Below are 18,321 nucleotides of genomic sequence, written 5' to 3' on the forward strand. Positions count from 1 at the left end.
GGCCGAATAGCTCCGATCGACTGTGATCGCTGGTTGATAAATGATTCATAAGGCCATAAAGGTAGTGGAACATTAACTAAAGAGGACAATATTGCTAACGAGGTAAAAGGTAGGCTCGCGAAGCCTAGTGGTGGTGGGAAAGGTGGGGTATAGTTAAATGCGAGCGTCTATGTGGGCCGTACTACCGAAGCTTTAGTTTTTACTTTGCCAACGCTGGTTTAGGAGGAAACAAAGAAAAAAAAACAGCCCCAGTATTCATGTGAATATAAGTCTGATTTAGGGCGTAGCCCGTGTTAATATCCGCTAAACAAATTCTACCATGTTTCGAAAATATTGTGTTAAATCATTCCTTATTACCTGAAAAGAAAAAAAAAGTTAATCACTAGACGAAGTTATCAGCGCCGCAAATATGATGGCCCTGGCTGGTTTAACAATGTGAGATGTCAAAATAATTATTTCTTTTTCCGCTTCGATTGGTCGACGCAGTGATACACACAAGATTCCGTCTGTTATTTATTTTTTTTTTTTGCTAAGCTCTATCATCCTATAGCCAACAATGCCAGAATTAGTTCAGTTTATCTCTCTTCGAAACAGATTGCCTTTTTTTCTATCTTTTTATTAAAACACAGACACTATCATTGCACTGGTGTTGAAAACAATCAATAGACGCACAGTTGTAGCATTACGCTTCAAACAGAGTTTAGTGGGAACCTAACTACGCATTGGCTAAGACTACATTCCCTTCCCATTCTTCTCTTACTTTGATCCTAGATTGAGACGGCATTCTTCGCGCTAAAAATACACACGCACACGAGAAAAAAGGAAGGACACGGGACAGGCGCTACTACATCTGGTTTATTGCGCTGAAAAGACCTACAATCTATAGCAATGACCACACATGCGTAGATCAACCAACCACGCCCGCTTCACCGAAACCGGTCAAGAAATCGCATTTCTGCCCCAACAGAGCGACAGACGTGTCACTAACACACCCCTCCCCCCTCTTTTTTATATGAAATGCTTCAAGCAGTTCACGCGCCTTCTTATCAACGCTTCTGCCCAGAATCCGTATCTCGTTCAGCCGCGGCTCACACCCACTGCATCGAGCACAGTGCTCAGGGAGCCTAGCGCCTTTGTCGGAGCTCAAGGAGCGAAAATGTTGAGCCGCGCGGTAGTTAACACATTTGCCTGTCTGGCCTATGTATCTCATACACAACCCCCTTGCGGCACTCCACAAATCAACTCTCATGCCTTACACCGTAGGCGGGCCTTCTGTCGTCACTCATGACACGTGAGCAGAGTCTTGAAAGCTTCTGGGGAGCGGAGAACACGACAGGTAGTTGAACTACTACCTCTCTGACATCGACCGTGCAGTTGAAATAGTGTTTACTGAATGGCAGTGAAATACATAAAGCAATCGACAGGGCTATGAAACTGTGACTGCATCACTGGTTGTATGACGAACCCTAATGTGGTTAGGCTTCTTCTCAGGTCATAACAGAATCTACCAAACATCGTTCAAAATCCACAAGGCGCAATCATGTGGCGAGGTGTCATTCAAAGCTGCGCATTGTAGAATTGTCTGGGAATAGGGTACGCTGCTATCCACGTACAGGGGTCATCACCTACTTAATTTATGTGACAATGTAGGCAACACGGCAGCATTTGTAAACCACCACTCTTCAATGATTTTGCTCATGAAAGGAGTTTGATCATTTTGCTCAAGAAGTTTCAGTTTACATATAATTGCTTAGAGAAAGCAGGTGCGTAGTGAGGTGTGCCCTTCACAGCCATGAGTTAATACTAATAGAATAAATGTTAGAATGGATGCGCGCTACTATACTAATGTTGCTCTAACAACACTTGTTTCTCGTCTCATTAGATACAAAATGAATGTGGATCCGAAATACAAACATGGTGCGCCGAATCTGAGATTCAAGTGCCGGACAGCAATGATTGCTTTACTTTATAAATCAGCTTCTGCAAGCTTGTACAACTTCCACCTTTCTCGAATTTCTGGGGACTATAAGATGGAGCAGAACTGCATTCTCTGCTTTCCTTTTTGTACGTCACACCCAACTTCAGAATGACAATTATTTTCGTATACGGCAGAACGTACAAATAAACCACGGCGCCAGGAGCATTGAAGTTGAAATGACTGAAAGGATTTACACGCAAAAAACAAACGTTTATGGTTAAAACACGCACGGAAGACTAAAAGGAATGCCACACCTCTTAGGCGGCGTCAACTTTAATGACGGGGCAAGATGCCTTAAGTGGTACCTAGAACCTTCACATTTGACATTTTCGAGCTCATAAAATGCCTGTATAAGTGAAATGTGTTACAGTGTGTCCGCAGGGGTGTCATTTTAGTTTCCCCGCTTTCCCGAACACAAGTACTATTCTTTGATCAAGCTTAAAAGTGAGTTATGTGAAAACGTCTACGCGCAGATGAGCATCCCAAGCTTGAGATATGTTATGAAAGTGTGCACTTTTAAGGACTTTGAGAACAATGTTTTAAATAATTCAATATGCTCGTTTAGCTACATTATTAAACGCCGAAAGGTAACACTCTGCCGATATAACTAGTGCCTAGTAATACGAAGCGCCTTGATAATTACGCGTGGCAAGTTGCCATAGTAAACTTGGCCGCACGAATGGCCTTCGTATGTCCGGAGCACTAGGTTGAATAACTAGAAGGATGAAGTGCAGGTAACTGCGCCCATATCGAGAAGTTTATCTTAGTGGTTTCATGAATTAAAGTGCGCATATTACTTGTGGAAGAGTCGGTGACTCGCCTGTTCCGCTCTGCCACGCGGAGACTGACTGCAACTAACGCCTTGCCGACAACAGCTGCGGTGCGCATTTTAGCCGCCGTAACACAGTGAGCGTTGACGGCCTTCCGAGAACGGCCGCTAGTAATGTCCGCGGGAACGTGTTATGAGTGGCTATGCTAGAAATAGCGCAGCCTCAGCGAGCGCGTAGGAACACCAAGACGGGAGAATAATTCTTATGCAAATTAGAATGCAGCGGCAGCTACAAGGTGGTCGTGTACGCACTGAGTTATTAAACGTATTCTGGTAGAAGGAGTAGATTCTTAGAGAGCCTAACTAATGTATAGTTTAATCACGAGAGACTTCAGAATAACACAAATAAATGACTAATTGGTGGGACCATTTGTAGAACGGGACATTTCTATGTTATCGCATGGCAGCCTCATTTGTATACCTGAGTACGTGCTTGATTTGCTCCGCAGGCGCATGCATCTGTAACATACAGGTGTTGACGAGTTGCGACAGAAGAGACTCCTGAGCCCATGTCCGCTCGGGGCACCTACCTCTAGCCATGCATTGTGTTTGGCTGCGTGTCAGGAACAGGGGATACTGGCAGTTGAGCTGATGCTAAGCGTTTGTCCCTCTTACACTGAAGACAAAATACTAATTGGGCCTCCGAGGCATACCAGCGGTCACATGACCCAAGCAGCATCGTGTTCATTGTCATAGTGGTGGCAAGCGCAACACTCTCTTCTCTCTTTTCTTGAACATCTACACCGTCACGTCACCATCGACTTCAACGAACCGATCGGAATGATCGCTCGGTGGCCCTGGGAAGTGTTGCGAAGAAGATCGGCAGAGGCGCGAGAGGAGCCCTCGCGCTAGGCCAGACATTAAATCATCGTTCATCCTGTCGCCATGTTGTTCCGTCTTCTTGCTTGTCAGCACGTAACAATATTATCCCAATCTGCTGAAGTGTTCATGTCCCGTTTGGAAATGCACTTGCTATATTTGCCCGAATAAAACACTATTCTTTCGGCTTATTTCAGTAATGAAACCGCAATAACGGCAAACAGAGGTTACGTTCGATCCTGTTTTTCCATACCAAATTAATTGTGTTGGGTTTTCTGGCGTACGCCTCATTTTATCGGCATGCGTGTGTCCTTGGCGCTGTCCCTATGACTGTCGCTAGATGGCGTTTAAATGCAGTTTTGCCGAGCTCTACCACCGGCTAAATGTTGTATACCACTTTTTCTCACGACTGTACCTTAACAAATAAAATAAGTACATTAGCTGCCTGTGCTTTAACGTTGCGGTGCCTGTTAACCATTTTAAAATATATCCCTTTGAAACCCTGCTGAATTCGACTGCCATTTACAGTGATGCCAGGAGAGAGGACGGTTTTTCAATTATGTTAAAGGAAAAGACGGGTGTCTGTACATGACGGTTGGCGCAGTAGCGGTTTTTATCGCGTGCCAAAACACCAGACGAATCTGCCGATGACCTCCGACATTTCCGACTGTGTACACAGTCACATCGGAGTAACTTCGGTAAATGGGATGCGGCAAAAGGAAAAACCGGTAAATGAATAAACATTATCCCCCGAAGTGCATTATGATTCTGAGCATGTTGCTGGTTTCACCGCACCAGATCATATGCTGGATAGTAAAAAATTGTCAACTGTGGGTCCCCAATTTTTACCTTATCCGCCGTTAATTTAAAATGGCAGTCCGAGCTTTTTTTTTTTTTGTTTTCTTTTTGCGCCGCGGGCTTGGTCGAGTGTCTGCAAAAAAAGACCTCTATATAAGCTTGCATTTACTAGTAAATAAATGAATATTTTGTCCGTGACTGAACAAGAAATAGCGAAAAAGAGCGAATGGATAGATATTTACTTATAACAAAAACTGGATGGTGTTGTTCGAAGTGTCTCTTTAATGGCCGCGCTGTGGTCTACGTAGTTAGCTCGTTTCCGGCGCCTAGGCAACAGCCGCTCACCGGACAAAGAAGCTACTGCTAATGAGCTGCTTTCTCTGCGCGGTCGCCACGGCGTACCCGCTGTTCCGCGTCAGACACTTTCACTGGCTGACGCGGTCCCCACTAATGGGCGAAGCGAAGAAGAGTAGGCGTTAGGCGCCTCTGCGCACCAGTCCCAGTCACCAAAGCGCGAGCTAGTAGGACAACGTTGTTATGCAATGTAGGTGAGCTTCGGTTTCCCCCTAGCAGAGACAACCAAAAGCAAGTGTAGGCTGCAGTTAAGCAGAATCTGTTGTTGCTTGTTAAGACTAGGCTGACAAGTGACACACTAATTTTGGAACCGGCAAACGTCGGCTTTCTTATTACGAGATAATCTTGTTTTAGCCCAGTATTCGAATCTAAGCCAATAGTTTCTTTTTTATGAACACGAGACACTAAACGCTTATGCTGGCTTAGATTTGGAGATTTGGAAAAAAAAAAAAATCTTAAAATGCATGGGTTTATTGTCCCAGCGCGAATAAGATGCAGTCGGGCGCAGAACAGTTGGAGGCCCCTGGTGAAGCAGATAGAAAATGTGGTTGTCCTTTTCCTTTCCGTAGCTGCCTTCCAGTTTCATCTTCATAGCTGTTATATTTCCTCCATGGGAATCATAAACCACTCAGGCGAAGTGTTCAGTCATCCCACAGGAGTGGAAGAACGTCTGACGAGCGACATGGTCAACCTCGATTGTATCTGAAGGAAGACAGCGGCTGAGTGTTCTAGCCATTTATAGCAGTAAAACTTAACAAAATTAGGCTGTTCTCACCAACCCCATACGACACTCGTTTTTGAAAAGCGGACGAACATGGGAAAATTTAGCTCATGTGGTAGCATGCGTGAGTCAAGAGGTTTATTTAACTGTGTTGCACACCCAAATGGTCAGCATTTGAGCACTTGAGAATGAGCCCTTCATTTCTAATAGTAACACTCTCGTAAAGACTGGTCACAAATTGAGTACTCAATTCAGTTCTCTTTCAGCTTGCCGGTTGGACCTCTGGAGGCTTGAACTTTGACCCTGCTTTAATGAGCATGCTAGAGAAAGTAGTGTTTTCGGTACTTTCAGGAATTAACGTACCATCGGTGCCAATCCAGAATGCGAACAAGGAAATGTTATAGCTGGAGCAAGAACACATAACTATCACTCGCCGGAGGCGAAATACATGAAACGCCTAGTAACGTGTTTACGCCGTGATGGCTGCGCCATACAAGCGAAATTAAGATATCCACCTATATTCAGTACACCTGAAACAAAACCTCGTCTTTCGTCTCTAATATCTACTGCCTTGTGGGCGTTCCATTCAATGTTCATAGTAGATTTAGGAAAATAGCGTGAAGCTATTTACATATTAGAGCCTGTATCGAACAGTATCGCGTTGCAGGGATAGCACAACGATGAAGGATGTACTTAATCACTACTTTTCTTAGCTGGTATTATCTCTATATAGAAACACCGCAAAGTTACCGCTAGTTCTGAAGTGAGTGGAAGCAGTGGAAAAAACAAAAATGACGAAAATGATAGCAAGCCAAACAAAAAGCAGATCTACAAAAAGAAAGAGAAGGGAGGAGTTGAGGTTGAAGTTGGAGTTGAAAGTTGATTGTCGAATACAAAAACAACGTAAAAGAATATGCAGCAGGTCCCATGGTACAAGACCGCAGGTGGGACCTCCCATGGTAATAGATTTCGATAGGCAACATAAAGAATAATACTATTGTAAGAAAATTAATGAAGCAACACTGAAAATAAATAATGAAATACGTAGTAAAGAGTGCATTGCCGACAGATTTAGATACAAAAATAGAATACAGAAAAAAGTACAAAAACACTTACGAATTCCGCCACACAAAAGATAAAGAAATCACAAATTAAATTAAGAAGAAAATTTTTTTTTAATTTCAACTTGAACAAAGGAAGTGTATTAGTTTGCTTAATGTCGAAATTCAAAGAATTCCAGAATGATATGGACGAAAATTTAAGGCCTTGTTTCCCGTAGTTAGTACTGATCTTAGGTAGTAGAAAATTATTACGTAGAACGAACCGTGTAACGCTGTTGTTTTTGATCGCGCCGGGAGGAAAAATGCTAAATGGGAGCTGATGATGAATCTTAAGGAATAGAATACCGATATTATAAAGACTCGAGAGGGGTAGAACATTTAAATTCATGGACAAAATGTGTGACGGTGACATTTGAGGGGAGGAGGTTATGATGCGTATGGCTTGCTTTTGCAGTTTTATTAATGGCCAAAGATGAACATGATGGGCGTTACCCCAGGATGAAAAAAAAAAAAGCGAGTCAAATGAAAGCGAAAGGAAAAATATTGATTGGCGGCCTTGCACTGTCTAGTCACGAAATACAGAAGAAGGAAAGGATTCAGAGAAGGGAGAAGTAAATATATCAAACAAGAGAGGCTCGTATCGCCATCACATCATACTGTAGCAAAAATCAGCGCTGCACCGGCTGGCGGCTTAAAAGGCAACAAAAACAATGGTCGATCGTACAGAGAAAGCGACCTATAAACAGAAAACTCGGAATAACTGAAAGCCTAAGAATAGGTTTATGGCACTTTTTTTATGGCCCGAAAATTCCGCGTCAGGATGGCTACAACGAAACATACACACCACGCCGTTCTCCCCAACGCGCGCATGGCACTGGCGGACCATTAACGATCTGCCTCCTGGCTCCATCGCTTCGCTACTACCACCTGTGTAGCGTTCCACACTGGAATCGTTTACGAGGCAGGCGGAAGACGCCGCTAACGGGCGCCATCAGAGAAGAGGCGCGTCGTATCCCCTTTCAGCCTCTCAGTGGCCTAAATCGCTCAGCCGCGTGGGCTTTAAAAGTGTATCCGCCCTTTCTCTTCACGCAGCCCCGGCAGTGCCACGTAGATACTTGGAAAGCTGTTTGTGCTTCTTTCTTCTCACGAGCGAAACTTTTGAAAATGCTCACGAGACGATTGCCGCAATGCAACGCAAGGTTCAGTGACAGCTGTTAGCGATGACGATGTAAATAATACTCGCAAATTACTATTTTTCTTTGCATCCGGTGGAGTACGTGAGATGCCACTACTATGTCACTTGTGACGTCTCCCTGTGTCGCACAACCCAGATTGGAGCACTGACACGGTGCGCTGCAGTGATGTAATGCGTGGCGCTACGGCACGCTGACAAGTTTAGTGCGGCGTGTTTCGCCTACATCGGTCTCCCTCCTCACCCCCTCCTATTCTCACTTACTTTCGTGTTAGTACAGTGTCGACCCCGCAAAACAGAGAAACATGTCGCTGGCACTTGTGGTGTAAAAAGAATTAAGGGGCCGTTTAGCTTGGCTGAGAATACACGTACGTGCAGAAGCAGTATAGTTAGTCATCGTCGAGCCAAGTTTGGTTTCATTTAGATTCGCTTTTTCACGTCCTTCTATGTTTAGCAAAGTGTTTAATGGCGGGAGTGGAGGAGGGGGCAGGCGTTAGGCATTGTAAATATGAAGGAGGCCTCATTAAAGCCTTTAGAGCGGCTTTGTCACACCAGATGAAGAGGATGAAGACGACGACATCGGAAGTGCACGGTAAAATATAGGCAGCTTGGAACCTATAGAGACCGGCCACTGAGATGGCGCAGCGGTGTAACGCAGTGGGCCGTAATAACGTACACAGACGGGGCTCAAGTCATGTCTATTCGTCAGACGGGGGAATCAGAGCTATTTGCTGGCTTTTGAGTATACTTCTTTTGCTTGTTACAATATACTGAAGTGAATCTTCCAGTAAGCGAACTTTCTAAGTTCACAATGTGAGGTGTGATTATGCGCAGCGAAACAAATCAACACCGGTTAGACGTGCCGCAGGAATTAACAACTCCCTACCTCTCTAAACCTCGTGCACCTACTGGAGCCTTTCTCTCTTGATTTAGCGGTGTCTAGTATTTGTTGTTGGCGCTTAATTTTCTACGAACACTCTTTCTGAGCTGTTGATATGTGATAAAACACGAAACGATAAGATATTTACCATAAGTTCATCGCATCATTGTGAAAAAGAGCCTCGCGTTTTGATAAAGTTGTTTCCGGGAAGTAAGCCAAGAAGCCTTCTTGGCAAAAGCATTGTAATTCGTTTTATTTGAGTGCTTTTCACAGCCTCATTAATTAGTGACTAAAATCGACGTACGAAATTTTCTGACAAATGAGTAGCCTCTCTTTTCGGAGGACTTTTCAGAAAAGCGTTCATTGCGCCACGAAGAATGCTTCACTTATAAACCAGTGTTTCCAACAATTTGAAGCACTGGTACTTTCTAGCTGTATTTTTTTACGAAGGAACAAAGATGAATATGTGTATTCGGAAAGAGAGATATCTAAATAATAGAGGGAAGGTACAATGAAACATTGCGTATAAACTTGGCTGGAAATTTTAATCTTTTAAAGAGTTCTAACACAAACCTAAGAAGCTTTAGCAATGAAGAAGGAGGCCACGAACGCCTATTCTCTTGTGTCATGCTTTTTTCGGCAGCACAAAGAAACGCAGTGTACGATTCGTTCAAGATCCCCCACGTTCGAACGGTTCTATATGAAGAGGTTGGGTCCAGCAGTCAGCACGCAATGAACTGCGTATCTTTTTTCCGCTTCAGGAAGATCACGGCCAATTGGTTTGCGCGCCGCTCCACTGCGTGCAGTGCTCCCTTTGCTCCTTCCATCCCCATTCATCAGAGAAATAAAGTGTGCTTCCAAGTAAAAATTTAGCTAAGTATTTCTTCGTCCTCATCTAGTTCTTTTACCGCTTGTCAGCACTTAGATTATCGCGAGTTACGTAGAGATAACGATCCTAAGAGGCAACGACAAAGCCAGGGTTGTGATCGTAGCGTGGGTGCGCGACTCACCTTCGCCGAGGCCAACTCCAGCAAACCAAGATAACACTATCTGTTCAGCAGGTGAAAACAGAAAAGAAAAATACAGTCTCGTTCCCCTATTCTTGTGCTGTGGTGTGGCTAATGGTCTCCCTTAGAAAAAAAAAAAAGAAGAGTGCAATAGCTCTTTTCGAAATTGGCGATACCCTTGTTTCTTCGGTTATTCATAACACCGTGAAATGGCATGTGTATAGGACATAGCAATAATAAATAATAAATTGGTTCACAGGAAGGGAAAGGCGCAGTAACTGTCACACTTGCTCTGTGGACACCCGAACCGCGCCGTAAATGAAGGGAGGAGGGTGGGAATGAAAGTGGAAAGAGAGAAAGAGGAGCCGTAGTGGAGGGCTACGGAGTAATTTCGACCACCTGGGGATCTTTAACGTGCGCTGACATCGCACAGCACACGACGCCTCTTCGGTCACAGAAATATTTCTATGCACTGCAAAGAATGACCATCGGCCCTAAGCGGAGGGCGTATATATATTTTGGGCGCGTCTAAATGTGTGCTTCTTAAATAAATATTACAAGCTGTTTTCATAAAATCAGACCCGAATACATCAAAAACGCTCTCCTGTGTACCACGTAACGCGTTGCTAATGACAGGGGAAACGAAATTGATTCCAGTTAAGTATATGCATTTGCCTTCGTGTCTTAAGAAAACGGAATACATAAAAAATCCGCAGTTTTTCTTAGTCCGACCCTGTCATTACTTTCGTGTCGTTTTTTTTTTTTTTAATATAGCCGAATAGTGAAAAGCATGAACAGAATCTATGCAATCGGAGTAATTGCATTGTGTCTCCTTCAGGTAAAGTAAGGTACTCAGCTGCCGACGCTTTCCTATGCAAAATACGAATGAAACCGGTCCTTTCTTTTACGAATAGGTAACAGATTGCGCCTATGTTTAAGCAATTATTTTGCAGTCAAGAAAAGTCATTATCAAGTGCTTGTGTGCGTGACAAGTACGACAGCCCCACGAACAACCATTTGGGACGAATGCAGTCAAGATCTTGTGCGCACGTCGTCAGCCTGCTTTTGTTTCAATATACGGGGAACAAAGTTTAGAAGAAATTTCAAGCCCTGCGAAAACTTCACCTTCAGAAACACTGTGCTGGCACTAGTTTTCAGACAAGAGAACATGTAACGACGGTAAGATGTAGGAGTCACCGGGGCTGATTTGCATTTTGATGGAGCCTGTCATGCATAAAGAGGGTCCCAAGCTTCGCACAGACCCAATGCACTGCATAAAGAGTCAGCCACAATACGCAAGAACCTGTCACACTGTGAGGAGAAGAAAAAAAGCATCCGCCTCCCCAGTGCAGTGTCTCATATGGAAATAAGAAAATAACCAAGCTCGGCTATTTGAATACAAAGCGCATTTTTTGTCTTTTTGCCCTGAAGGCGGAGACGTAGAAGCGTGATAGCACTCCGAGAATGGCAGAATTCACAAATTTCGAAACTCGTCTGACAGCGAATTCTCACCAGAGCGATGAATCTTCGCCCAGCTTCGGGCCAGCGCGTCACGAGTGTCCAAAGAAAAGAAATCTTCACAGAACAAAATGGCGAGGGTTCGAAGGAAAGCCTGAAGCAGCTAGCCAGCATTTCGACAAGAGGGTGTTTCTTGGTGCAGAAGGCCACAAGGAACTGCATCCTTAATAAAGCCCTGTGCTCTCTGTTAACAAAACTCTCATATTTTTTCCTTCTATCTAGAGTAATAATGAGAGCTCTGGTATTATATATATATATATATATATATATATATATATATATATATATATATATATATATATATATATATATATATATATATATATATATATATTGTTACGTGGAAGATTTACAGTCCCAAAGCTGTCCGCACAACTAACGTTGATGAGGGCACCGATTTCACAACACTCAGCGTCGTCGTCTTCTCGGAGTCTGTTTCACTTCTTCATCCTCATCACGAACAGCGAATACAGCTAAGTAACACTACCCCCCGCGGGAAAAGCACAGTCCCGGTGCGGTCTATGTTAGCGAAATAGAACGTTGATGATAGGGCTTCAGACGGGACACATGCACTATTTGGGAGGTTGGAGCTGTGGACGTGGACTTCGGAACCACAGATTCAACTTCGTAGGTGACGTCGGTCACGGGGCGCAAAACACGGTAAGGGCCAGTGTAACAGGGCAAAAGTTTTTCACACAAGCCCACTCGACGGCACGGGAGCCACAGCAAAACGAGAGATCCAGGAGTGTAGTGGACATCACGGTGGCGGCTGTCGTACCGGATCTTTTGATAGTCTTGGGATGCAGAGAGCCTGGCATGAGCTAACCGGCGGGCATCATGAGCACGGGTGACGGCATCACTGGTGTAAGTACTGGTGGCGTCTGCCGCGGGTAGAGAGGTGTCGAAGGGTAGTAACGAGTGTCGGCCAAATAATAAATAAAATGGGGAGTATCCAGCGGTAGAATGGACAGATGAATTGTAGGCGAATGTGACAAAGGGGAGATGAACGTCCCAATCTCGATGGTCGTCAGACACATACATGGCCAGCATGTCTGTGAGGGTACGGTTTAGACGTTCCGTGAGGCCGTTGGTCTGGGGGTGATATGCGGTGGTGAATTTGTGGCGGACGGAGCACGAACGGAGAATTTCGTCAACCACTCGCGACAGGAAACAGCGGCCACGGTCAGTTAGTAGTTCGCGAGGAGCACCATGATGAAGAATTACGTTTTCTAGAAGGAAGTCAGCGACGTCTGTGGCGCAGCTGGTCGGGATGGCACGGGTAATAGCGTACCGAGTAGCGTAATCGGTGGCGACGGCGATCCATTTGTTCCCCGAGGTGGAAACTGGAAAGGGGCCAAGGAGGTCAACGCATATACGGGAAAATGGGTCAGTTGGTATGGGTATTGGCTGCATATGACCTGAAGGCAAAATTGTGGGCTTCTTCCGACGCTGACACAGTTCACACGCGGCAATGTACTGCTGGACAGAGCGGTAGAGCCCCGGCCAGTAGAAACGTCGGCGCAGGCTGTCGTATGTTCGAGAGACACCCAAGTGGCCAGCCGTGGGGGCATCATGGAACTGTTCAAGGAGGGTGGAACGCAGGTGTTGTGGAACGACGAGCAAAAGGTCTGTGCCATCTGGTCGCATATTACGTCGGTATAGGGTGTTCTCGTGGAGCACAAATAAGGCGAGAGATGGGTCAGGGCGGTCGGAGGTAAGACGGAGGATAATGGAATGCAGAGAAGGATCTAAGTGCTGTTCCTTGGCAATGTTGGCAAAGGCGGAGACAGATAAGACATATGCATCATCGTCAGAGTCTGTAGGACTAGGGGAGTCGACGGGATGACGTGACAAACAGTCGGCATCTTGGTGAAGCCGGCCGGACTTGTAGACGACGGAAAAGGTGTATTCTTGTAATCGTAGCGCCCAGCGCCCCAAACGGCCAGTAGGATCTTTGAGAGAGGAAAGCCAGCACAAGGCATGATGGTCTGTTATCACAGTAAAGTGGCGGCCAAACAAATAAGGGCGGAATTTCGTAATAGCCCAGACAAGCGCCAGACACTCTCGCTCTGTAATAGAATAATTTTGTTCGGGCGTTGACAGGAGGCGGCTGGCATACGCAATCACCCTTGTACGGCCGTGTTGTTGCTGAGCGAGAATAGCTCCTATTCCATGGCCACTTGCGTCGGTACGGAGTTCAGTATTGGCGAAAGGGTTGAAGTGGGCCAAGACTGGTGGAGTAGTAAGAGCAGCAATAAGCTTTGAGAAAGCTGCAACTTGTTCAGGCCCCCAATAGAATGAAACGTCTTTCTTGAGGAGTTGGGTGAGCGGACGAGCAAGGACTGCGAAGTTCGGGATGAATCGTCGGAAATAGGAACATAGGCCAATAAAGCTTCGGACATCGCTGGATGAACGCGGAGTGGGAAAATCTGTGACGGCACGTATCTTGTCAGGGTCAGGCTGAACACCGGAAGCATTAACCAAGTGACCAAGCACTTTGATTTCCCGATGGCCGAAACTGCATTTCTTTGAGTTGAGTTGAAGGCCGGCGCGGCGGAATAGCTCGAGAATGGTAGAAAGGCGAGAGAGGTGGCTGTCAAAAGTGGACGAGAAAACAATGACGTCGTCTAAGTAACAAAGACAAGTCGTCCACTTGAAGCCGCGCAGCAATGAGTCCATCATCCGTTCGAAAGTTGCAGGAGCGTTACATAGGCCAAAAGGCATGACTTTAAATTGATAGAGGCCGTCAGGGGTGATGAACGCTGTCTTTTCACGGTCTCTCTCGTCGACAGAAATCTGCCAGTAGCCGGAACGAAGGTCGATGGATGAAAAGTAGCTGGCTCCGTGCAAACTATCAAGCGCGTCGTCGATGCGCGGAAGAGGATATACATCTTTTTTGGTTATCTTATTCAAATGACGGTAGTCAACGCAGAATCTCCAACTGTTATCCTTCTTCTTGACTAGCACGACAGGGGATGCCCAGGGGCTACTGGAAGGCTCGATTATGTCGTTCGTTAACATCTTTTCGACCTCCGTTTGAATGACGCGTCGCTCGGCAAGCGAAACACGATAGGGCCGCCTGTGGATAGGACTGGCGTCCCCGGTGTCAATGCGGTGGGTTACAACTGTCGTTTGACCCAATGGGCGGGTGCCGAAGTCAAAAAGGTCACTGTAGGTAAACAAAAGCTTGTGTAAATCAGCGGCGAATTCAGGTTGCAGATCAGCTGATATCATGCTGTCAAGCGGATCAGGGCGCGATGTGGACGACGAGGGGGTGTTGGCAGGGACGGCAGTTGTATGATCTGTAGACAGAGCTGAAATGGCACAATCGGTCATCGGGGACAGCGAAGCTAATGAAATTCCCTCGGGCAGAACTTGAGTTGAAAAGCTGAAGTTGAGGACTGGGAGAGTGGTGCGGTTCTGGGAGATGTGCACAATTAGATGAGGAAGGGTGACGTGCCGCTGCAGCATGACATCAGTAATGGGACAAGCGAGATAGTCGCCATCTGGGACGGGTGGGAATGGCGACATAGGGATGTAAACGGCAGTTTCTGGAGGAAGGCGGCTAAACTGTGCTGATCGAAGTCGGGGTGAGCAGGAGGGGTCTTCAGAGCAGAGCGGGAGGTCCAAGCGAAGTAGGCCACTAGAGCAGTCAATAAGGGCAGAGTGGGCTGTTAAGAAATCAATGCCAAGGATAACGTCGTGGGGGCATTCATGTAGGACGGTGAACAACACTGGGGCATGACGGTCAGCAATTGTAACTCGCGCCGTACACATGCCAACCACGGCAGCAGGGCTGCCATTGGCGACGCGAACTGTGGACGAGACGGCTGGCGTAAGGACTTTCTTGAGGCGACGACGAAATGAGGAGCTTAGAACGGACAGTTGGGCGCCTGTATCAATTAGAGCAGAAACGGGAACTCCATCCACAAGGACGTCGATACGGTTATTTTGTAGGGCAGGGGTCAACAGAGGCTTTTCAGTCCGGGTCATAAATGCAGCGTCACCTCCGGGAGCTGCATTGGCTAGTTTTCCGGTAAGTGGCCAGAGTAGGACGTTGGCGAACTGCGGCGAGGATGAGGAGAACGCGAACGTCGTGCTTGCGGGGATGGTGAACGGTTGGCAGGACGGACAGTGGAACCGGGGTCAGCAAGGGTCTGGTCGGGGCGAGGTGGGGAATAGCGAGGGGCATAGTCTCCGCGGCGATCAACGTAGGTGTACTGACGAGATGGCGTGTACCAGCGACTACGGCAGTGGCGGGAAATGTGGCCAACGCGAGAACAAGTAAAACAGATGGGGCGATTGTCGTGGGTACGCCATTCATTTGGGTTGCGGTAACGATATCGGGGCGAGAAACCGGCGTTGGTTGAGGTGGCAGCAATTACTGGAGGGGCAGGTCCTGAATCCGTGGTGTCGGTGGTGCTGGTAGAAGGGAGGCCCATATTCGCAACCTCTTGGCGAACAACAGCCTTAATAAGTGATATGGTAGCCAGGGTGTTGTCGGGTGTATGCGACAGCGAGGCCGCGGGAGTCATTGCCTCAAGCTCTTGGCGGACAATGCGTGTCAAAGTGCTGTCGTTCGCAGGCGGTCGAGGAGCCGGGATATCGATACAGGAGGAGCTAGCAGCCGTGTTCGGCAGCCGGTCGAAACGGTGATATATGCGCCTCTGTTTCGCCTGCTCGAAACTTCGGCACACCTGCAGCACAGAGTCCACGGTTGAGCAATCCCTGCACAACAGGAGGTTGAAGGCATCGTCGGCAATGCCTTTTACTATATGGCCGACTTTATCCTCCTCAGGCATGCCTTGGTCGACTTTGCGGCATAGAGACAGGACGTCTTGGATGTAAGTGAGATATGACTCCGTAGACGTTTGAGCCCGAGAGGCGAGCGCTTTTTTAGCGGCAATGTGGCGGCCAATAGGCTTTCCGAATAGGTCGTGCAGCTTTTGTTTGCAAATATTCCAAGATGTTAGCTCGTCTTCGTGGGTTTCAAACCACACCCGCGCGGTTCCAGCCAAGTAAAATATTACATTCGCGAGCATGAGTGTGGCATCCCACCTGTTGTGCTTGCTCACGCGCTCGTATAGGGCTAGCCAGTCGTCCACGTCGACGTCGTCGGTCCCGCAGAAGGTTCCGGGGTCACGGGGGTGGGCCATTACAACAGCAGGGGCGGCGGCTGTAGAGGTAGAGGCGTCGGTAGTCATCGTGGTGGTTCCGATGTGGCGGCCGCTGCGGAGATCCAGCTTGTGACAGGGGATCGAATAGATTGACCTCCACCAAGAGATGTTACGTGGAAGATTTACAGTCCCAAAGCTGTCCGCACAACTAACGTTGATGAGGGCACCGATTTCACAACACTCAGCGTCGTCGTCTTCTCCCTCATCACGAACAGCGAATACAGCTAAGTAACAATATATATACATTATAAGGGTGCGGAAAGACGGAGAAAAAAGAGACGAAGCACAAGACCGTGTCTCGTATCCTCTTCCTTCGTCTTTGCGCTGGTATGCTGCTGTACTCGTATAAGTGCATACCGACTTACTCTTAATTTGCGGTAGTGTTTTCTGCTGCAAAGTCTGCTGAAAATTCATTTTGTTTTCCGCATATATAATTGAAAGTATGGGGTGCAAAACCACAATAAATATGGTGGTATAGGTATTTCTTATATAGCTGATTGCCGTTACTCAGCAAAAGGAGCCATGGTTTGAGAAGATATACGTTTGCGAGCAAAAAGACGATATTTAAAAGAGCCCCTTCACAGAAACAGAAGCAAAAAAAATATTTCCGTAAGTTACATGGTAGCGAAATATTGTCTCCACAGCACAGTCCATATTTCAATTAGAAACATCGGTTTAGGTCACGTTTAATATCTTGACCTAATAGGAAGAATGCCAAAAGCCGCTTACACACACACGAAAAAGTGGAGAAAATTAGCTGAACGTAGAAGAAAAAAGAACCACATGCCGCCGGTGGTATAAATCTCGGTGTTTAATTATTACTTCACACTTCAAACGTCATGCTATCCTTTGTGTAAGCGGCTGCTGGCTTCTTTCTTATGTATCTCAAAACGAAGGCCCTGATTGTCCCTGTTGCTGATTAGCTTAACGAGGGTTTCGAATATGACGACGCTGACGTCATAGTATAGAGTAAAAAGGTTATCATACAGCTCCCACCCTTCCCTCTAGATCGTACTCTCCATAACTCAGGACGTTCCACGTCCAGTGCTTTGGACAAGAATGGCGCTGGCGAAATATATCCGTGATAGGTTACACGCAACATAAATACTTAAGAAAGTAGGAGACTGAACCCGTGGTTCAGCGGCAGAGCACTGGACGCGAAATTCGGAAGTCGTGGGTTCGGATGCCACCGGTGGTATGGGGTTGTTATTTATTCGAATTTTTTTTTCACTTATTTCCATACTTAATTAAGGCTTCACATTGCTTTCCTTAGTGTCAGTGGCGGCTGGCTCCCTTCTTAGGCATGTTGTTACAAAGCCACATTTTCCCTCGATTTGCTTGATGATTAGCTTGGCGTAAATGTTATATAAATCTATGTATATTTTCAACCAACTACTTTGTTCATTTTTTGCCTGATGCGGCTTTCTTAGTGTGCCGCCAATTGTTCAAATAATAAAAAAAAATCAATAAAATTATAACCCAAGAGCTTTAGTGCACTGTTATCATTGTCTGTCTTTATGATGATTAGTTACGGTTCCAGATATTTAATTACTTTTTCTTTCTGATCCTTTGTATGTGTTGTAGGCCTTCTCCTGCCTAACTCTTGGCACTCAGACTGGTAGTATGGTTCTAAATCAATAAATAATTCCATATAAGCGTGCAGCCACGAAGCCGGTGCGCTACAAGCTGTGAAAAGAGAACCCCATTACACAGCAGGTTTGCTCTTTTAAGGCGCTTTCAGTTCCAAGCCAGAACACAGCGCGTTTCATTGACCTCAATAGAGTATTTTGAATGCCAAATGCAAAAGTAAAGACGAAAGAATCACCTTCTAGCAACTGCAGACCAGCTCATAGAAGCAAAAACGTCCAGTCGAGAGCTCCTTAGGCTCGAGCAAAGGAGAGCAAAGAACAGTGCCCATCGTTTTTGTTTCTTTTCAGATATTCGTCCAGCGCGGCTTCACAGCGCCATGAAAAAATCTGCCCCTGCA

The sequence above is a fragment of the Amblyomma maculatum genome, chromosome 3 (genome assembly GCF_055883805.1).
Source record: "Amblyomma maculatum isolate TAMU_Amacu chromosome 3, ASM5588380v1, whole genome shotgun sequence".
Classification (NCBI taxonomy): domain Eukaryota; kingdom Metazoa; phylum Arthropoda; class Arachnida; order Ixodida; family Ixodidae; genus Amblyomma; species Amblyomma maculatum.